The following is a 17843-nucleotide window of genomic DNA, read 5'->3' on the forward strand; positions in this document are numbered from 1 at the left end:
TTTTACTCGTTTTAACCCTTTTAGTTCATTAAAGTTAATAAGGGGACACATCACTGTAACCAAGATATTCACACACACACACACACACACACGCACACACACACACACACACACACACACACACACACACACACACACACACACACACACGCACCTAACCTAACCTAACCTTACCTAACCTAACATACCCTAACCTAACTTTTCCTAACCTAGCCTAACCTAACCTAACCGAACCTATCCTAACCTAACCTAACCTAACCTAACCTAACCTAACCTAACCTAACCTAACCTAACCTTCCCTACCCTAACCTAACCTAACCGACCTTAACCTAACCTAACCTAACCTAACCTAGCGTAATCTACCCTAACCTAACCTAACCTAACCTTACCTAACCTACCCTAACCTAACCTAACCTACCCTAACCTAACTTAATCTTCCCTAACCTAACCTAACCTAACTCAACCTAACCTAACCTACCCTAACGTATAATAACCTAACCTAACCTAACCTAACGTACCCTAACCTAACTTAACCTAACCTAACCTATCCTAACCTAGCCTAACCTAACCTAACCTAGCCTAACCTAACTTAACCTAACCTAACCTAACCTAACCTACCTAACCTAACCTAACCTAACCTAACCTAACCGAACCTAACCTTACCTAACATAACCTAACCTAACCTAACTTAACCTAACCTAACCTAGCCGAACCTAACCTTACCTAACATAACCTAACCTAACCTATCCTAACCTAGCCTAACCTAACCTAACCTTACCTAACCTACCCTAACCTAACTTAACCTTACCTAACCGAACCTAACCTAACCTAACCTAACCTAACTTAACCTAACCTAACCTAACCTAACCTAGCCTAACCTAACCTAACCTAGCCTAACCTAACTTAACCTAACCTAACCTATCCTAACCTAGCCTAACCTAACCTAACCTAGCCTAACCTAACTTAACCTAACCTAACCTATCCTAACCTAACCTAACCTTACCTAACATAACCTAACCTAACCTATCTTAACCTAACCGAACCTAACCTAACCTAACTTAACCTAACCTAACCTAGCCGAACCTAACCTTACCTAACATAACCTAACCTAACCTATCCTAACCTAGCCTAACCTAACCTAACCTTACCTAACCTACCCTAACCTAACTTAACCTTACCTAACCGAACCTAACCTAACCTAACCTAACCTAACCTAACCTAGCCTAACCTAACCTAACCTAGCCTAACCTAACTTAACCTAACCTAACCTATCCTAACCTAGCCTAACCTAACCTAACCTAGCCTAACCTAACTTAACCTAACCTAACCTATCCTAACCTAACCTAACCTAACCTTACCTAACATAACCTAACCTAACCTATCTTAACCTAACCCAACCTAGCCGAACCTATCCTAACCTAACCTAAAATATATTGGAACACCCCCAAAATACATTAGAGTACTCCAGAATTACTTTGAACGACTCCATTTTGGATATTTCCAAATTAGTTTTGAAAACTTTATCGTAAAATCGAACATTATTTTCTTGTTGGTAAAACACACTCAATGGTAGAAATATTTACTCGATTTCCGAATAGAAGCACTGTCTTCGCTCTGAGAGACTCATTGTGGGTCAGCCCTTCCCCAACACATGGTGTAATGCGGTTCACACCTAAGGTAGATTTAAGATAATCATGAACACCTGGATCAACTCAGGACAGACAGGCGCCATGTAATGCGGTTCACACCCAAGGTAGAACATATCACCTGCGTCAACTCAGGACAGCCAGGCGCCATGAAATGCGGGTAACATCCAAGATAGAATATAATACCAGTATATCCTTACTGAAACACCTAGGTCAATCGTCACCCTAAAGCAACTAATTTTGGTGAGGTCATTACTTTTTTAGTTCATTTTAAAATAATAAGGGGAAGATTGAGATATAACATTTGTATTCTACCTCAATACATTTTTTTTCATGGTAAGGTTTGATTTAAAACTTCATCATGTCTTAAAAATTTTTATTAAACATTTCTCTTTTTAATGAATGAAAACATATTAATCTTGGTGTAACAACACGATCTAAACATCATAAATCCTCCTCTCTAAGTCTTGTTCTTCCAAGTCCCGTCACATCGGTACCTGTAAATTTTAATATATTTCATTAGCATATAATGTGGAGAAATTTGCACCATCACCTGTAAAAGATATAACCAACTAAAAGTTACTTATTTTTTCACTATCCCAAGCATATTCTTCTCGTTAACTTAAATATCTCCCCATTCATGACTTAAAAAAAGCATGATCGTGATGTAAGTATTATGGTAGACATGATTCTCGGTGTTCAGGTAGAGAAAGTCGAAAAAGGTAAGTGTTACATTTTCATGAAGAGATAAATATGAGTTATTAATTCAAATATATCTCTCTTCAAGTTATAATTACTTCCTCATAATAATTTAAATGAATTAATCCTTCCTCATATTATTTAAAATGAATTAATCCACTGATACAAGGTAAATAATTTTGCTTACCTCATGAGGGATACCAAGCACTTCCTTCAACTCTAGAAGACAATAACTTCGAATCATCTTCTAATTCTTGTCCTTGGTTAATGTTTTTCATTTCTTCTTTGACAACCATGGTTGATCGAATACCTTCTTCCTTAAATTTCATTATCATATCTTCGAGTATAGGTTTATAGTGCGTATTCCAGATATAATCATTTGAAGTTTCACACCTCCCAATACCTTTCAGAAAGATAACCTCGCGTATATTTTTATTGTCTTTCACACTTTTTATGAGTCTCTCAATGGATTCCTTGAAATATCTTATTCTGTCTGCGATAGTATCTTTCTTTAAACCATACACCAAATGAGCATCTCTTGATTTTTCAATTAAATTTTGAGAAATGGTATTTTCCTCCAATGGTCCAGCAATACCAAATTGGCTTATTATGGCTGCTAAATAAGGAAGATTCAATTTTCTTTGATCCGGTGAAGGTTCAAACTCGATAACATTTCCAGGAGCATCACGATCTTCAACTCTGCATCTTCTAAGATTAAATAATGGTTCTCTACTTCGATACACATCAGCATAAGGATATTTCTTACCCAAATAATAACTTGCACCATATCCTTTTATAGCAACACAATTCACATGAAAAACAATGCAGACGTTGTCACGACAATATTTTTCATCGTACAATTTTCCTTCTTCAATTTTAAAATATTTTTCCATCCTATTGGCTGTCTCCATTTTCTTGATCTGGTTAGTCGCACCCTGCTGGAAGAGGTACTAATGCACGACCATCAGAGAACAGAGATTTTTATACTCAGCACCGTTCCTGCCAGACGTATGATCTCTATTCAGTTGCCTAATAAGGTTTTAGACTGCTGGTGAATAAAAAAGTATTATAGAGATATTTTATTTGACATATTTTACAATAATGATAACAATATTTCTATGACGTTTTTTTTTAATTCCTTTGCAAAATCAAGAACTTTCCCCTTGTTAACTTAAATGAACTAAAATGCTGGTGAATAAAACAAAAAAAGTATTATAGAGATATTTTATTTGGCATATTTTACAATAATGATAACAATATTTCTACGACGTTTTTTTAATTCCTTTGCAAAATCAAGAATGATTTTAAGATATGCATGCCAATCACCTCCGGCTGAAGCACACCCAATTCCTTCTGGAAACACGACTTTTTCCATTATAATCCCGTTGGGATCTGTTAATAACCACTTAACAAGTTCATTCATGCACTCTTTGAATATAATCTCACGACCTTTCTTTGTATCTAAATATTTGCATGTATTATAGTAGGTCTTATCAACTTTACAGTTCATATAATACTTATGTGGAGGCCCCATCGCATACTGTGCGAACATATTAACAATCATGGGGTTATTTTTTCCATTATTTACAAATTTTATGCTTCCAAATTTATCCCGAGTGACTTCACTAGCTAGATTTGCTTTATGACATCCAGGTGATCTAAATAAATAAGGATTGCTAAGTGGTAAAACCTGACTTAAAGCATCAGCAAGACCTCCCTTTTTCAATTTAACAGCGCAACAATTTGCTTGTTGTACTAAAAGAATTTTATCACTGCCACTAAAATCTTTTGTAATATTCCCTTGCATTACCAAAAGATATTTTTCTTCATCTTTTGTTGCTTCTTTACCTGCAATTTTGATAAAATATTAGTATTATATCCCAAAAATTAAGTTTGTTACACAACAAATGAAAAAATATTTCTCATTAGAATTTCTAAAAATTACAATGTGGGTGAATTTTACTCATTAATATCTCATTAAAAAACTCACGTTCAAAATCTTCCATTGCTATAAGCATTTCTTTATCGGTGAGATATTGATCACAACCCTCCAAAACGAAGGAAGGTGACTGATCAAGGTCTTCTATCGAATTAATCATTTCTTTATCAGTTCAGTGGTGTGTAGACACTTGCTTCTGTAACAAATTTTTTCACATGTAACTTCCGCGTCTTCATCTAAATACTCTTGTAACTCAATATGGACGTGTCTTCTTATACTCTTTTCACCGCGAGGGTTGACATGTTAGTAGTTTTTTTTATAACTATATGTGTAGAGAAATTTGTTCCATGAAAAACACTACGTGGCATCACCATGACGATAGGTGAATGAATCACCACGAGTTTAGTGTCATACAGGAAGGGGATCATAACTTACTTCAATGGTATTATGTTATTACTATACCGATGGTGCATACTTGGAAATGCAAGAACTTTCCCCTTGTTAACTTAAATGAACTAAAAGTGTTTGGGGTAAGATAATTTGTTCAATGAGTATCGTGACGTCATTGCTTTTAGTTCATTTTAAAATAATAAAGGGAAGATGTTCTAACCTGTTTTAACGCGTTGCTGGATAGTGACGTCACAAGCATGTGTTGCCAAAAATATTGTCTGAATAAATCTTTTTTACTGAAAAATAATGAAAGTTAACACTTTTAGTTCATTAAAGTTAATAAGGGGATCACAATTTGAAATGGGTAATATATATGCTTTGAAGAAATCCCCTGTAATGAGTATTTGTATTAAAAAAAAAGATAATCGATGATGACAACGATTGAAATTTTTGGTATAAATATTTGGAGTGAAATGGTAAGGAATCACTTGAAGAAGAAATATGGAGGTGGTTGCGACAAAACATACTAGTGCGGTGTTTATAGAAATGTTATATACAATTAAGAGAGTCGAACCCATTCAAAAAAGAGTTGATGCGGAACCTGTTCTCTCAAAAGAAGAGATTGTAGCTGAGGTACGAGAAATGACTCAACGATGGAGCGAAGAAATATTGGAAAATTTATTGTTACGAGAATGTGAATGGAGTAGTCATTTATCTCAAACTTTTATTATACCAAAGCCCAAAAAATTAATTAAGAAAATGGATTTTGAAATGGCTGATCCTAGTTTAGGTAAGTTTAATGAAATTTTTCATTTAATACTATTTAGCAACTCTTTATGTGTATGGGAGAGTGTTGTGTGTAAGTCACCCCAGACATTGTCCGGAACCCGCATAGAAAGCATCTAATATGGGGAAACTTGCCGACTTCATTGTTATTTGTGAAATGGTGAAAGATCTTCCTTGGTTGGAATTTTGCAACACTGCCAATCAACTCTTAAAGAAAGATGGTGAAACATTGAGTGAAAAGAATTTTCAGCGAGTTAAAAATTGGTTAGAAAATGAACTTGATTCACATAAATTCATTGATGAAATGGCAACGGAGTGGAGTGATGATCTGGTATATTATATTTTGGAAAACAATATACCTGAAAACTTTGTCAGTCAAATATTTAATCGACAGTATAATCTGTGTATTTTGCATAGATGGTACAACACAAAGAAGTGGAAATTAATTTGGAGAGAACTTTTCACAGATATTAAACAATATATTAAAAACATTGAGCCTAATGTGTGAGTAACATATAAAGGTAAGCAAAATTATTTACCTTGTATCAGTGGATTAATTCATTTTAAATAATATGAGGAAGGATTAATTCATTTAAATTATTATGAGGAAGTAATTATAACTTGAAGAGAGATATATTTGAATTAATAACTCATATTTATCTCTTCATGAAAATGTAACACTTACCTTTTTCGACTTTCTCTACCTGAACACCGAGAATCATGTCTACCATAATACTTACATCACGATCATGCTTTTTTTAAGTCATGAATGGGGAGATATTTAAGTTAACGAGAAGAATATGCTTGGGATAGTGAAAAAATAAGTAACTTTTAGTTGGTTATATCTTTTACAGGTGATGGTGCAAATTTCTCCACATTATATGCTAATGAAATATATTAAAATTTACAGGTACCGATGTGACGGGACTTGGAAGAACAAGACTTAGAGAGGAGGATTTATGATGTTTAGATCGTGTTGTTACACCAAGATTAATATGTTTTCATTCATTAAAAAGAGAAATGTTTAATAAAAATTTTTAAGACATGATGAAGTTTTAAATCAAACCTTACCATGAAAAAAAATGTATTGAGGTAGAATACAAATGTTATATCTCAATCTTCCCCTTATTATTTTAAAATGAACTAAAAAAGTAATGACCTCACCAAAATTAGTTGCTTTAGGGTGACGATTGACCTAGGTGTTTCAGTAAGGATATACTGGTATTATATTCTATCTTGGATGTTACCCGCATTTCATGGCGCCTGGCTGTCCTGAGTTGACGCAGGTGATATGTTCTACCTTGGGTGTGAACCGCATTACATGGCGCCTGTCTGTCCTGAGTTGATCCAGGTGTTCATGATTATCTTAAATCTACCTTAGGTGTGAACCGCATTACACCATGTGTTGGGGAAGGGCTGACCCACAATGAGTCTCTCAGAGCGAAGACAGTGCTTCTATTCGGAAATCGAGTAAATATTTCTACCATTGAGTGTGTTTTACCAACAAGAAAATAATGTTCGATTTTACGATAAAGTTTTCAAAACTAATTTGGAAATATCCAAAATGGAGTCGTTCAAAGTAATTCTGGAGTACTCTAATGTATTTTGGGGGTGTTCCAATATATTTTAGGTTAGGTTAGGATAGGTTCGGCTAGGTTGGGTTAGGTTAAGATAGGTTAGGTTAGGTTATGTTAGGTAAGGTTAGGTTAGGTTAGGTTAGGATAGGTTAGGTTAGGTTAAGTTAGGTTAGGCTAGGTTAGGTTAGGTTAGGCTAGGTTAGGATAGGTTAGGTTAGGTTAAGTTAGGTTAGGCTAGGTTAGGTTAGGTTAGGCTAGGTTAGGTTAGGTTAGGTTAGGTTAAGTTAGGTTAGGTTAGGTTAGGTTAGGTTCGGTTAGGTAAGGTTAAGTTAGGTTAGGGTAGGTTAGGTAAGGTTAGGTTAGGTTAGGCTAGGTTAGGATAGGTTAGGTTAGGTTATGTTAGGTTAGGTTAGGCTAGGTTAGGATAGGTTAGGTTAGGTTATGTTAGGTAAGGTTAGGTTCGGCTAGGTTAGGTTAGGTTAAGTTAGGTTAGGTTATGTTAGGTAAGGTTAGGTTCGGTTAGGTTAGGTTAGGTTAGGTTAGGTTAGGTAGGTTAGGTTAGGTTAGGTTAGGTTAGGTTAAGTTAGGTTAGGCTAGGTTAGGTTAGGTTAGGCTAGGTTAGGATAGGTTAGGTTAGGTTAAGTTAGGTTAGGCTAGGTTAGGTTAGGTTAGGCTAGGTTAGGTTAGGTTAGGTTAGGTTAAGTTAGGTTAGGTTAGGTTAGGTTAGGTTCGGTTAGGTAAGGTTAAGTTAGGTTAGGGTAGGTTAGGTAAGGTTAGGTTAGGTTAGGCTAGGTTAGGATAAGTTAGGTTAGGTTATGTTAGGTTAGTTAGGTAAGGTTAGGTTATGGTTAGGTAAGGTTAGGATAGGTTAGGTTAGGATAGGTTAGGTTCTAGGTTAGGTTAGGTTAAGATAGGTTAGGTTAGGTTAGGTTAGGCTAGGTTAGGTTAGGTTAAGTGGTAAGGTTAGGTTAAGTTAGGTTAGGTTATGTTAGGTAAGGTTAGGTTCGGTTAGGTTAGGTTAGGTTAGGTTAGGTTAGGTAGGTTAGGTTAGGTTAGGTTAGGTTAGGTTAGGATAGGTTCGGTTAGGTTAGGTTAGGCTAGGTTAGGAAAAGTTAGGTTAGGGTATGTTAGGTTAGGTAAGGTTAGGTTAGGTTAGGTGCGTGTGTGTGTGTGTGTGTGTGTGTGTGTGTGTGTGTGTGTGTGTGTGTGTGTGTGTGTGTGTGTGTGTGTGTGTGTGTGTGTGTGAATATCTTGGTTACAGTGATGTGTCCCCTTATTAACTTTAATGAACTAAAAGGGTTAAAACGAGTAAAATTTGTTGGTAATTGATGAGGGTAGTGTAGTCGAATTAGAGTTACCGATAAAAAGATGATATAAGTGGGTTGTGATGAAATTAGTTTAAAACGATATTCAAAGGTGTTTTGAAGGTGTTCAAGGGTGTTTGAAGGTGTTGAAGAGTGTTTTTGAAGGTGTTCAAGAGTGTTTTGAAGGTGTTCAAGGGTGTTTTGAAGGTGTTCAAGGGTGTTTTGAAGGTGATCAAAGGTGTTTTGAGGTTATTCAAAGGTGTTTTGAAGGTGTTCAAGGGTGTTTGAAGGTGTTGAAGGGTGTTGGAGTACTCAAATGGTGTTTTTGGAAGTGTTTCAGTGTTGTTTGGAAATGTTCAAAGGTGTTCAAAGGTGTTCAAAAGGTGTTTTGAGTGTGTTCAAATGATTATGAGAGTGCTTTGAAGGTGTTTTGAAGGTGTTCAAGGGTGTTTATGTGAGTATTCAAAGGTGTTTTGAAGGTGTACAAATGATTATGAGAGTGTTTTGAAGGTGTTCAAATGATGTGCAAGAGTACTTATGAAGGTGTTCTGGGAGTATTCAGAGGTGATTTGGGGGTGTTCGAATGATGTTTTTGGAGTATTTCAGTGTTGTTTGGAAATGTATAAAGGTATTTTTTGTGAGTATTCAATGATTTATGAGAGTGTTTTTGAAGATGTTCAAAGTAAAAGTGCGTATTTAACTTCGTAATATGTAAAATTGTGAGTAGTGAATTTAACGAAAGTGGATGCGGTGACTTTCTGATGCATGTGTCCCCTTATTAACTTTAATGAACTAAAAGGGTTAAAACGAGAAAAATTGGGGGTTATGAGTGAAAATTGTGAGGTGTTGGTTGGAGTGTGAGGGTTTGGGAGAGTGGGGAGGAGGTTACTTCGTGGGGAGTGACCTGAGATGAAAAATGTCTAGACTTGTGTTGTAAAGAAATTGTGGGTATTAACGAAAAAAAATGTGTCTTTCTGATGATGAAAATGTTTTCCCTATGATGTAGGTACTATATCCCCTTATTAACTTGAATGAACTGAAAGTTCGACATGATTCAGCTTGTGTGCGCGTGGTCCTTTTTAGTTCATTTAACTTAATGAGTGGAATACTGACGTCACTGACCGTCGAGTAAACACATTAATGAGAGGAAACTTTTAGTTCATTTTAAAATAATAAGGGGAAGATGTTTAGACTTGTAGTAAGAGAGAGCACCATGCCCCATAGGAGGAGTTCATTTGAATGCTTACCCCCAGAGGGGAGGAAACCAAAAAACCTTGATCCAAGGAATTGGAGAATTTCGAAACCCCCATAGGGGGGAATCCAAAAACTTGGTAATATTGAGAAATTTTTGGGATTGGGGGGTGGGGTGGAAGGAGGGACAATCCAAAAAACCTTGATCCAAGGAGATGGAGAATTTCGAAAACCCCATAGGGAGGATCCAAAAAACTTGATCTAAGGAGATGGAGAATTTCGAAAACCCTATAGGGGAGGAATCCAAAAACTTGTATCATCGAGAAATTTTTGGGTTGGGGGGTGAATTTGGGAGGGGGATCCGAGGAGATGGAGAAATTCAAAACCCCCAGAGGGGGGAATCCAAAAAACTTGATCCGAGGAAGTAGAGTCTTTGTATTATCGAGTGAAAAAAATTGGGATGGTGGGGGTGAAAGGAGGGGTACCCAAAAAAAACCTTGATCCGAGGAATTGGAGAATTTCGAAAACCCCATAGGGGGGAATCCAAAACTTGTATCATCGAGAAATTTTTGGGGTTGGGGGGTGAAAGTGGGAGGGGGAACCTTAAAAATTTGATCCAAGGAGATGGAGAATTTCGAAAACCTCCATAGGGGGGAATGCAAAAACTTGTAATATCGAGAAATTTTGGGATGGGGGTGAAAGTGAGAGGGGGAACCTTAAAAACTTGATCCGAGGAGATGGAGAGCACAAGAAAATGAAATTCAAAAAAAATTCGAAACCCCGTAGGGGGGAATCCAAAAACCTTGATCCAAGGAGATCATAAGAAAAAAAAATTCGAGGCGCGGGGGCGATCCGGACGACGCTGCAGAAGGCGCAGCAGAAGGCGCGAAGGGGCGCGGGCGGGCGCGCGGGGTGGGGCGGGGCGCGCGGGGCGGCGGGGCGGGGCGCGCGGGTGCGCGGGCGCGCGGGGCGGCGGGGCGGGGCGCGCGGGTGCGCGGGCGCGCGGCGCGACGGCGGGGTCGCAAGGCGGGGGGTCGTGGGGGGTGGGGGTATTGGTTGGGGGGTCAAGGGTGAGGTAGTCTCGAGGGCGAGGTCATGGTCAAAACCGGAAGTAACACCTAGGTGTGAAAAGGTGACCCTCCAGCTGCTGGTCCTAGACCGGATACCTCGCTCAGTGGAAGGCCTAAACCGGAAGTTCCTCGCCCAGTGAAAGGCCTAAACCGGAAGTTCCTCCCCCAGAAGAAAAGTTGACTACTTATATATATATATATATATATATATATATATATATATATATATATATATATATATATATATATATATATATATATATAAAATGTCGTGCCGAAGAGGTAAAACTGGTCACTTAGCAAGAACTCGTTCAAAAATAAGTCTTTTCCAAAATTTTCTCTTATACGTTTAAAGATATATTTTCATTTATGTAAATGTAAAAATAAATAATTTTGTACCAAAAGAACCTTAGAAAACTTACCTAACCTTATTATAAACAGCGCAATTTAATTTAACCTAATCCAACTAAGTATAATTTGTATAAGTTTATAATTTAATAAACAAACACAATGAAATATATTTTTTTCGTTAGGTTCAGAATGATTTTTACGAAATTATTGCATACACAAATTTTCCCTTGCCTTATTCGGAAAGAGGAGCGTTACTATTTAAGCCAAAATCGCAAGTTTCAAGTATTCGGCACGTCAAATATATATGTCGTGCCGAATATGTTAAACTGGTCAATTTGCAAGAACTCTTTTCTAAAATTTTCTCTTATACGTTTAAAGATATATTTTTTTCATTAATGTTGATGTAAAAATTTATAATTTTGCACCAAAAGAAACTTAGAAAACTTACACACACAAATAACCCGCACATAAAAGACAGAAGCTTACGACGACGTTTCGGTCCGACTTGGACCATTGACAAAGTCACACTAACAGAGGAGGAGCAGGACGGCTATATATAGGCAGGAAGAGGTGGAGGTAGTAGTAGTGGAAGTAGTAGTAGTAGTAGTAGTACAAGAATTGTATATAATACCGACAGGATGAAATGACACATGCACAACACCCGGGCATCCCCACCGTAGACGTTTCGCCATCCAGCCAGCCACTGGATGGCGAAACGTCCACAACAAAGACAACCAGAGGCCGTACATGTGTCTAATTTCATCAGTAGATGTAGTAGAAGAAGAAGAGGTAGTAGTAGTGGTAGTGGTAGAAGTGGGAAATAAGGAAGACGAGCCAGTCAAATACAAAGGAAGGGGAGCACTGCAAGAGAGCTAGAAACCCACAGAGGGAGAGCAAGCGCACCGAGGTGCGTGAAAGGGGAAGTGGTGAAATAAAATAAAGAAGGAACAGAAACACGAGACAGGAGAGAGAAAGACAACCCAGAGGAGAAAAGGAGAGAGGAAAGGGGAAGAGGAAGAAGTAAAAGAAGAAGAAGAAGAAAAAATGAGGATTCAGGTTAAGTCACGGGTGTTCTGAAATTTGGAGCATTTTACAATGTAGTGGGAGAGGAAGGCATCTACAGAGACGAAGCCAGGGCTAAGGTTCATACAAGGAAAGTTGTGTATAAGAGAAGATTCAACTAAACGGCGACTGTTCGAGTTGGAAGTAGGGAAGACAGTTTTAGCAGAAGACCAGTCAATAGGATGGCTATGATCTCTGACGTGACAGAAAAGAGCATTGTTAGTGTCGGCAAGCCTAACACTATTTTTGTGCTCCCTAAGTCTGTCAGAAAGAGATCGACCAGTTTCTCCAAAGTATTGAAGAGGACAGGAGGAGCAAGAAATAGAGTAGACACCAGGAACATCTGTAGAGGGAGGAGAGGTATGAACGAGATTAGTGCGAAGAGTGTTAGTCTGGCGGAAGGTAAGCTTGATGTCTAAGGGACGGAGAGAATTGTTGAGATTAGAAAGACCGGAAATGTAGGGAAGGCAGAGGATAGAAGAGTTCCCATGAGTAGAGAGTTTGGGAGAGAAGAAATTGCGTTTAGCACGTGAGAGGGCAGAGTCTATGAAATGGGAAGGGTAGCCAAGACGGGAGAACGAATTATAAAGAGTGGAAATTTCTGCTGGAAGGAACTGAGGATCACAGATGCGGAGGGCACGGAGAAAGAGGGAGATAAGAACACTTCTCTTGACAGGGGAAGCATGATAGGAAAAGTAGTGAATGTACATGCCACTGTGCATAGGTTTACGGTAAACGGAAAAGGAAAAACCTGTATCTGAGCGGTGGACATGGACATCAAGGAAAGGAAGTAAGGAATTAGATTCCCATTCAGCTTTAAACTTGATGGAAGGGGCAAGATTGTTAAGAGCTTCAAGAAAAGGTTGGAAGAGACTGGAGTCATGAGGCCACAGAGCAAAGATGTCATCCACATAGCGGAGCCAGAGTGAAGGTTGCACATCGAGGGTAGGAAGAAGAACAGTCTCGAAGTATTCCATGTAAAGATTAGCAAGGACAGGAGAGAGAGGAGAGCCCATAGCGACACCGAAGGTTTGGGAATAATATTTCCCTTGGAAGGAAAAGGAGTTAGAGTCCACACAGAGGCGGATCAGATCAAGAAAGACATCAGTGGGGATAGGGAGATGAAGAAACCCTTCATGGGCCTTCTCTCTAAGGAAATCAAGGACATCATCAAGAGGGACATTGGTGAAGAGGGACTCAACGTCAAGACTAAGCATCTTACAGGTTGGGAGAGAGCGAACCCGTTCAATGAAGTCACTCTCAAGACTTCATTGAACGGGTTCGCTCTCTCCCAACCTGTAAGATGCTTAGTCTTGACGTTGAGTCCCTCTTCACCAATGTCCCTCTTGATGATGTCCTTGATTTCCTTAGAGAGAAGGCCCATGAAGGGTTTCTTCATCTCCCTATCCCCACTGATGTCTTTCTTGATCTGATCCGCCTCTGTGTGGACTCTAACTCCTTTTCCTTCCAAGGGAAATATTATTCCCAAACCTTCGGTGTCGCTATGGGCTCTCCTCTCTCTCCTGTCCTTGCTAATCTTTACATGGAATACTTCGAGACTGTTCTTCTTCCTACCCTCGATGTGCAACCTTCACTCTGGCTCCGCTATGTGGATGACATCTTTGCTCTGTGGCCTCATGACTCCAGTCTCTTCCAACCTTTTCTTGAAGCTCTTAACAATCTTGCCCCTTCCATCAAGTTCAAAGCTGAATGGGAATCTAATTCCTTACTTCCTTTCCTTGATGTCCATGTCCACCGCTCAGATACAGGTTTTTCCTTTTCCGTTTACCGTAAACCTATGCACAGTGGCATGTACATTCACTACTTTTCCTATCATGCTTCCCCTGTCAAGAGAAGTGTTATCTCCCTCTTTCTCCGTGCCCTCCGCATCTGTGATCCTCAGTTCCTTCCAGCAGAAATTTCCACTCTTTATAATTCGTTCTCCCGTCTTGGCTACCCTTCCCATTTCATAGACTCTGCCCTCTCACGTGCTAAACGCAATTTCTTCTCTCCCAAACTCTCTACTCATGGGAACTCTTCTATCCTCTGCCTTCCCTACATTTCCGGTCTTTCTAATCTCAACAATTCTCTCCGTCCCTTAGACATCAAGCTTACCTTCCGCCAGACTAACACTCTTCGCACTAATCTCGTTCATACCTCTCCTCCCTCTACAGATGTTCCTGGTGTCTACTCTATTTCTTGCTCCTCCTGTCCTCTTCAATACTTTGGAGAAACTGGTCGATCTCTTTCTGACAGACTTAGGGAGCACAAAAATAGTGTTAGGCTTGCCGACACTAACAATGCTCTTTTCTGTCACGTCAGAGATCATAGCCATCCTATTGACTGGTCTTCTGCTAAAACTGTCTTCCCTACTTCCAACTCGAACAGTCGCCGTTTAGTTGAATCTTCTCTTATACACAACTTTCCTTGTATGAACCTTAGCCCTGGCTTCGTCTCTGTAGATGCCTTCCTCTCCCACTACATTGTAAAATGCTCCAAATTTCAGAACACCCGTGACTTAACCTGAATCCTCATTTTTTTTTCTTCTTCTTCTTTTACTTCTTCCTCTTCCCCTTTCCTCTCTCCTTTTCTCCTCTGGGTTGTCTTTCTCTCTCCTGTCTCGTGTTTCTGTTCCTTCTTTATTTTATTTCACCACTTCCCCTTTCACGCACCTCGGTGCGCTTGCTCTCCCTCTGTGGGTTTCTAGCTCTCTTGCAGTGCTCCCCTTCCTTTGTATTTGACTGGCTCGTCTTCCTTATTTCCCACTTCTACCACTACCACTACTACTACCTCTTCTTCTTCTACTACATCTACTGATGAAATTAGACACATGTACGGCGTCTGGTTGTCTTTGTTGTGGACGTTTCGCCATCCAGTGGCTGGCTGGATGGCGAAACGTCTACGGTGGGGATGCCCGGGTGTTGTGCATGTGTCATTTCATCCTGTCGGTATTATATACAATTCTTGTACTACTACTACTACTACTACTTCCACTACTACTACCTCCACCTCTTCCTGCCTATATATAGCCGTCCTGCTCCTCCTCTGTTAGTGTGACTTTGTCAATGGTCCAAGTCGGACCGAAACGTCGTCGTAAGCTTCTGTCTTTTATGTGCGGGTTATTTGTGTATCGTTCCAGTCACGGTATTGTGCCTTTTTGTTATTTAGAAAACTTACCTAACCTTATTATAACAAGAACAATTTATTTTAGCCTAACGCAACTAAATATATTTTAGATTTGTTTACAATAATTTAATACTAAACAAACACAGTGAAATATACTTTTTTCGTTAGGTTCAGAATGATTTTGGCGAAATTATTGAAAAAAAAAATTTCACTTGTCCTATATGGCAAGATGAGCGTTGCTATTTAAGTCAAGATCGCAAGTTCTGCCTATTCGGCACGACATATATATATATATATATATATATATATATATATATATATATATACACACACACATATATATACATAAGGGATGGGACCGTGGCCCTGGTAGTGGCAAGTCCAGCACTTTAGAGCTTAGCTCTGGGGCTTCTAACAGGAAAGATTTAGAAACACGTTTTTGTTTATGTCTGCGTCAGAGGCGCCATCTGTGACTCTCCTCACTCTAACAGCGATCATGTAGCCTTCGCAACAAAATCCTCACCTTTCTCAAAGTCATATAGTCTATGAATTCAATTTAAGTCGTAGTATGTGAGTAAACAGAAAGATGGACGAGGGGATCGAACCATGGTCCCAGTAGTGATGGGGAGTGTATTTTCTTTTATGGGTTATATTCGGTGGAAAAAGTTGATATGTTGAAGATTGTAGACCTCTTTATATGTCTTCTTATTTTCATATGTCTTCGTATTGTAAATACTCCGGTGCACAAACAATGTTTTCAAGATGAGAGAGACCAAGAATAATTATCTGTCATAATTTTAGTAGTAATAGTCTGCACAAAGACACTAACTGACTTTAAATGCATTTGTAATTTTAAATATTAGTTGGTTTCAATGACTAATCACTAGCAACAGCAATGACCAGCCTTAGTACCTACATCATGACCATCACCCACTACCACCATCACCAGCACCCACTACCACATCACCAGCACCCACTACCACCCTCACCAGCACCAACTACCACCATCACCAGCACCCACTACCACCATCACCAGCACCCACTACCACATCACCAGCACCCATTACCACCCTCACCAGCACCAACTACCACCATCACCAGCACCCACTACCACCATCACCATCACTCACTACCACCATCACCAGCACCGATTACCACCATCACCCACTATCACCATCACCAGCACCCACTACCACCATCACCAGCACTCACTACCACCATCACCAGCACCCACTACCACCCACCATTAACAGCAACCCCAATCACAATGTTAAGACAGCGGTTGGTAATGGTGAGTGGTGATGGTGATAGTGAGTATGAGATCTGTTAAGTGCTGTGACTGGTGTTTGATAGTAATTTAAAAGATTGTGTAACGAGGCAGGGCTAGCCAACCTTCATGTATCTTCGACACTCCATCTTCCTATTCCCTCGTCACAATACTAGCACCAATAATCGGTTCATCCTATGACAAACACCCGTGTCAGAATTTATTACCTGATAAATAAATTAACACCATGCACCATCAACCAAGACCGACACCATGACAACAAAACTTGCCACCTCACGCTAACCTTGTTCCTAGAGAGAAAATCTATAAAATTGCGACATCCTACAAAACACCTCACGGCTTTGTTCGTCAACAGTGTAATACGTCTAACAAGAGAACAGGAGTCCTTTGTAAATATACGACAGTATAAGAAATGTTGTCCTACTTTTAGGCAGAGCTGAGGAAACAAGTTGACCTCCGGAGGGCGTACTGGGGGTCAACGCCTCCGCGGCCCAGTCCATGACCAGGCCTCGCGGTGAAGCAGAGGCTGATCATCCAGGCTGTTACTGCTGGCCGCACGTAGTCCCACGTACGCTCGGCTGATCGGATACTGACTTTAGGTATCTGTCAAGCTTCCTCTTAAAGGTAGCCAGGGGTCTATTGGTAATTCCCCTTATGCCTTGTGGGAGGCTGTTGAACAGTCTTGGGCCCCGGACACTTATTGTGTTTTCGCTTAATGTTCCAGTGGCGGGGAGCCATCTGTCCAGTCTTTTCCTTTCGTAGTGAGTGAATTCTGTGTGCATATTGGGGAGCAGTCCCTCTAAGATTATCCAAAATGTAGATTATGATGTATCTCTCTCGCCTGCACTCCAGTGTGTACAGATCAAGTGACTCCAAGCGTTCCCAGTAATAAAGGTGTTTGTGCAGTAGAGGTTCTCTGTATATTCTATATATCTGCGATTTCACTTGTCTTGAATGGAGCTGTTAGTGTACAACAGTATTCCAGCCTAGAGAGAATAAGTGATGTAAAAAGGATTATCACTGGCTTGGTATCCTTAGTTTTGAAGATTATCATTATCCATCCTATCATTTTTTTCCCTCGCAGATGTGAAAGTGAGACTGTTATAATCTTTGTCAGTGAGATCCTCTGACATTAACACTCCCAAGTCCTTCACACTACTTTTTCGCTCTGTTGTGTGATTACTTTGAAGTATACTCAGTTCGAGCTATTTCTTCCAGTTTCCACAACGGAGTACTTGAAATTTATCCTCACTGAGCAACATATTGTTTTCCGTTGCCAAATGGAAAACTTGGTTTATATCTGTTGGAGATTTACCGTGTTCTCAACGGTTGACACTCATGCAGATTCTAGTATCGTCTGCAAAGGATAACTTGAAGCTATGGTTCACATCTCTATGTCAACTAAAAAGTGGCC

General features: G+C 39.5%; 1 protein-coding gene across 2 annotated transcripts in view; it reads right to left on the minus strand.

Moving 5' to 3' along the window:
- LOC128696797 (uncharacterized) overlaps positions 1-17843 on the minus strand; it is a 314946-nt gene that overhangs the window by 83571 nt on the left and 213532 nt on the right. Inside the window, exons 3-5 of one of the 2 annotated variants that reach the window (XR_011393429.1) lie at positions 4336-4480; positions 2533-4193; positions 2009-2143 (exon numbers count right to left, since the gene is read on the minus strand). The exons of the other annotated variant lie outside the window; for it this stretch is intronic. The gene's annotated coding sequence lies outside the window, so the exon portion shown is untranslated. Of the gene's footprint in view, positions 1-2008; positions 2144-2532; positions 4194-4335; positions 4481-17843 lie in introns of those variants that run through there. 2 annotated transcript variants of the gene reach the window in all.

Source organism: Cherax quadricarinatus, chromosome 52, assembly GCF_038502225.1.
Source record: "Cherax quadricarinatus isolate ZL_2023a chromosome 52, ASM3850222v1, whole genome shotgun sequence".
Lineage (NCBI taxonomy): Eukaryota > Metazoa > Arthropoda > Malacostraca > Decapoda > Parastacidae > Cherax > Cherax quadricarinatus.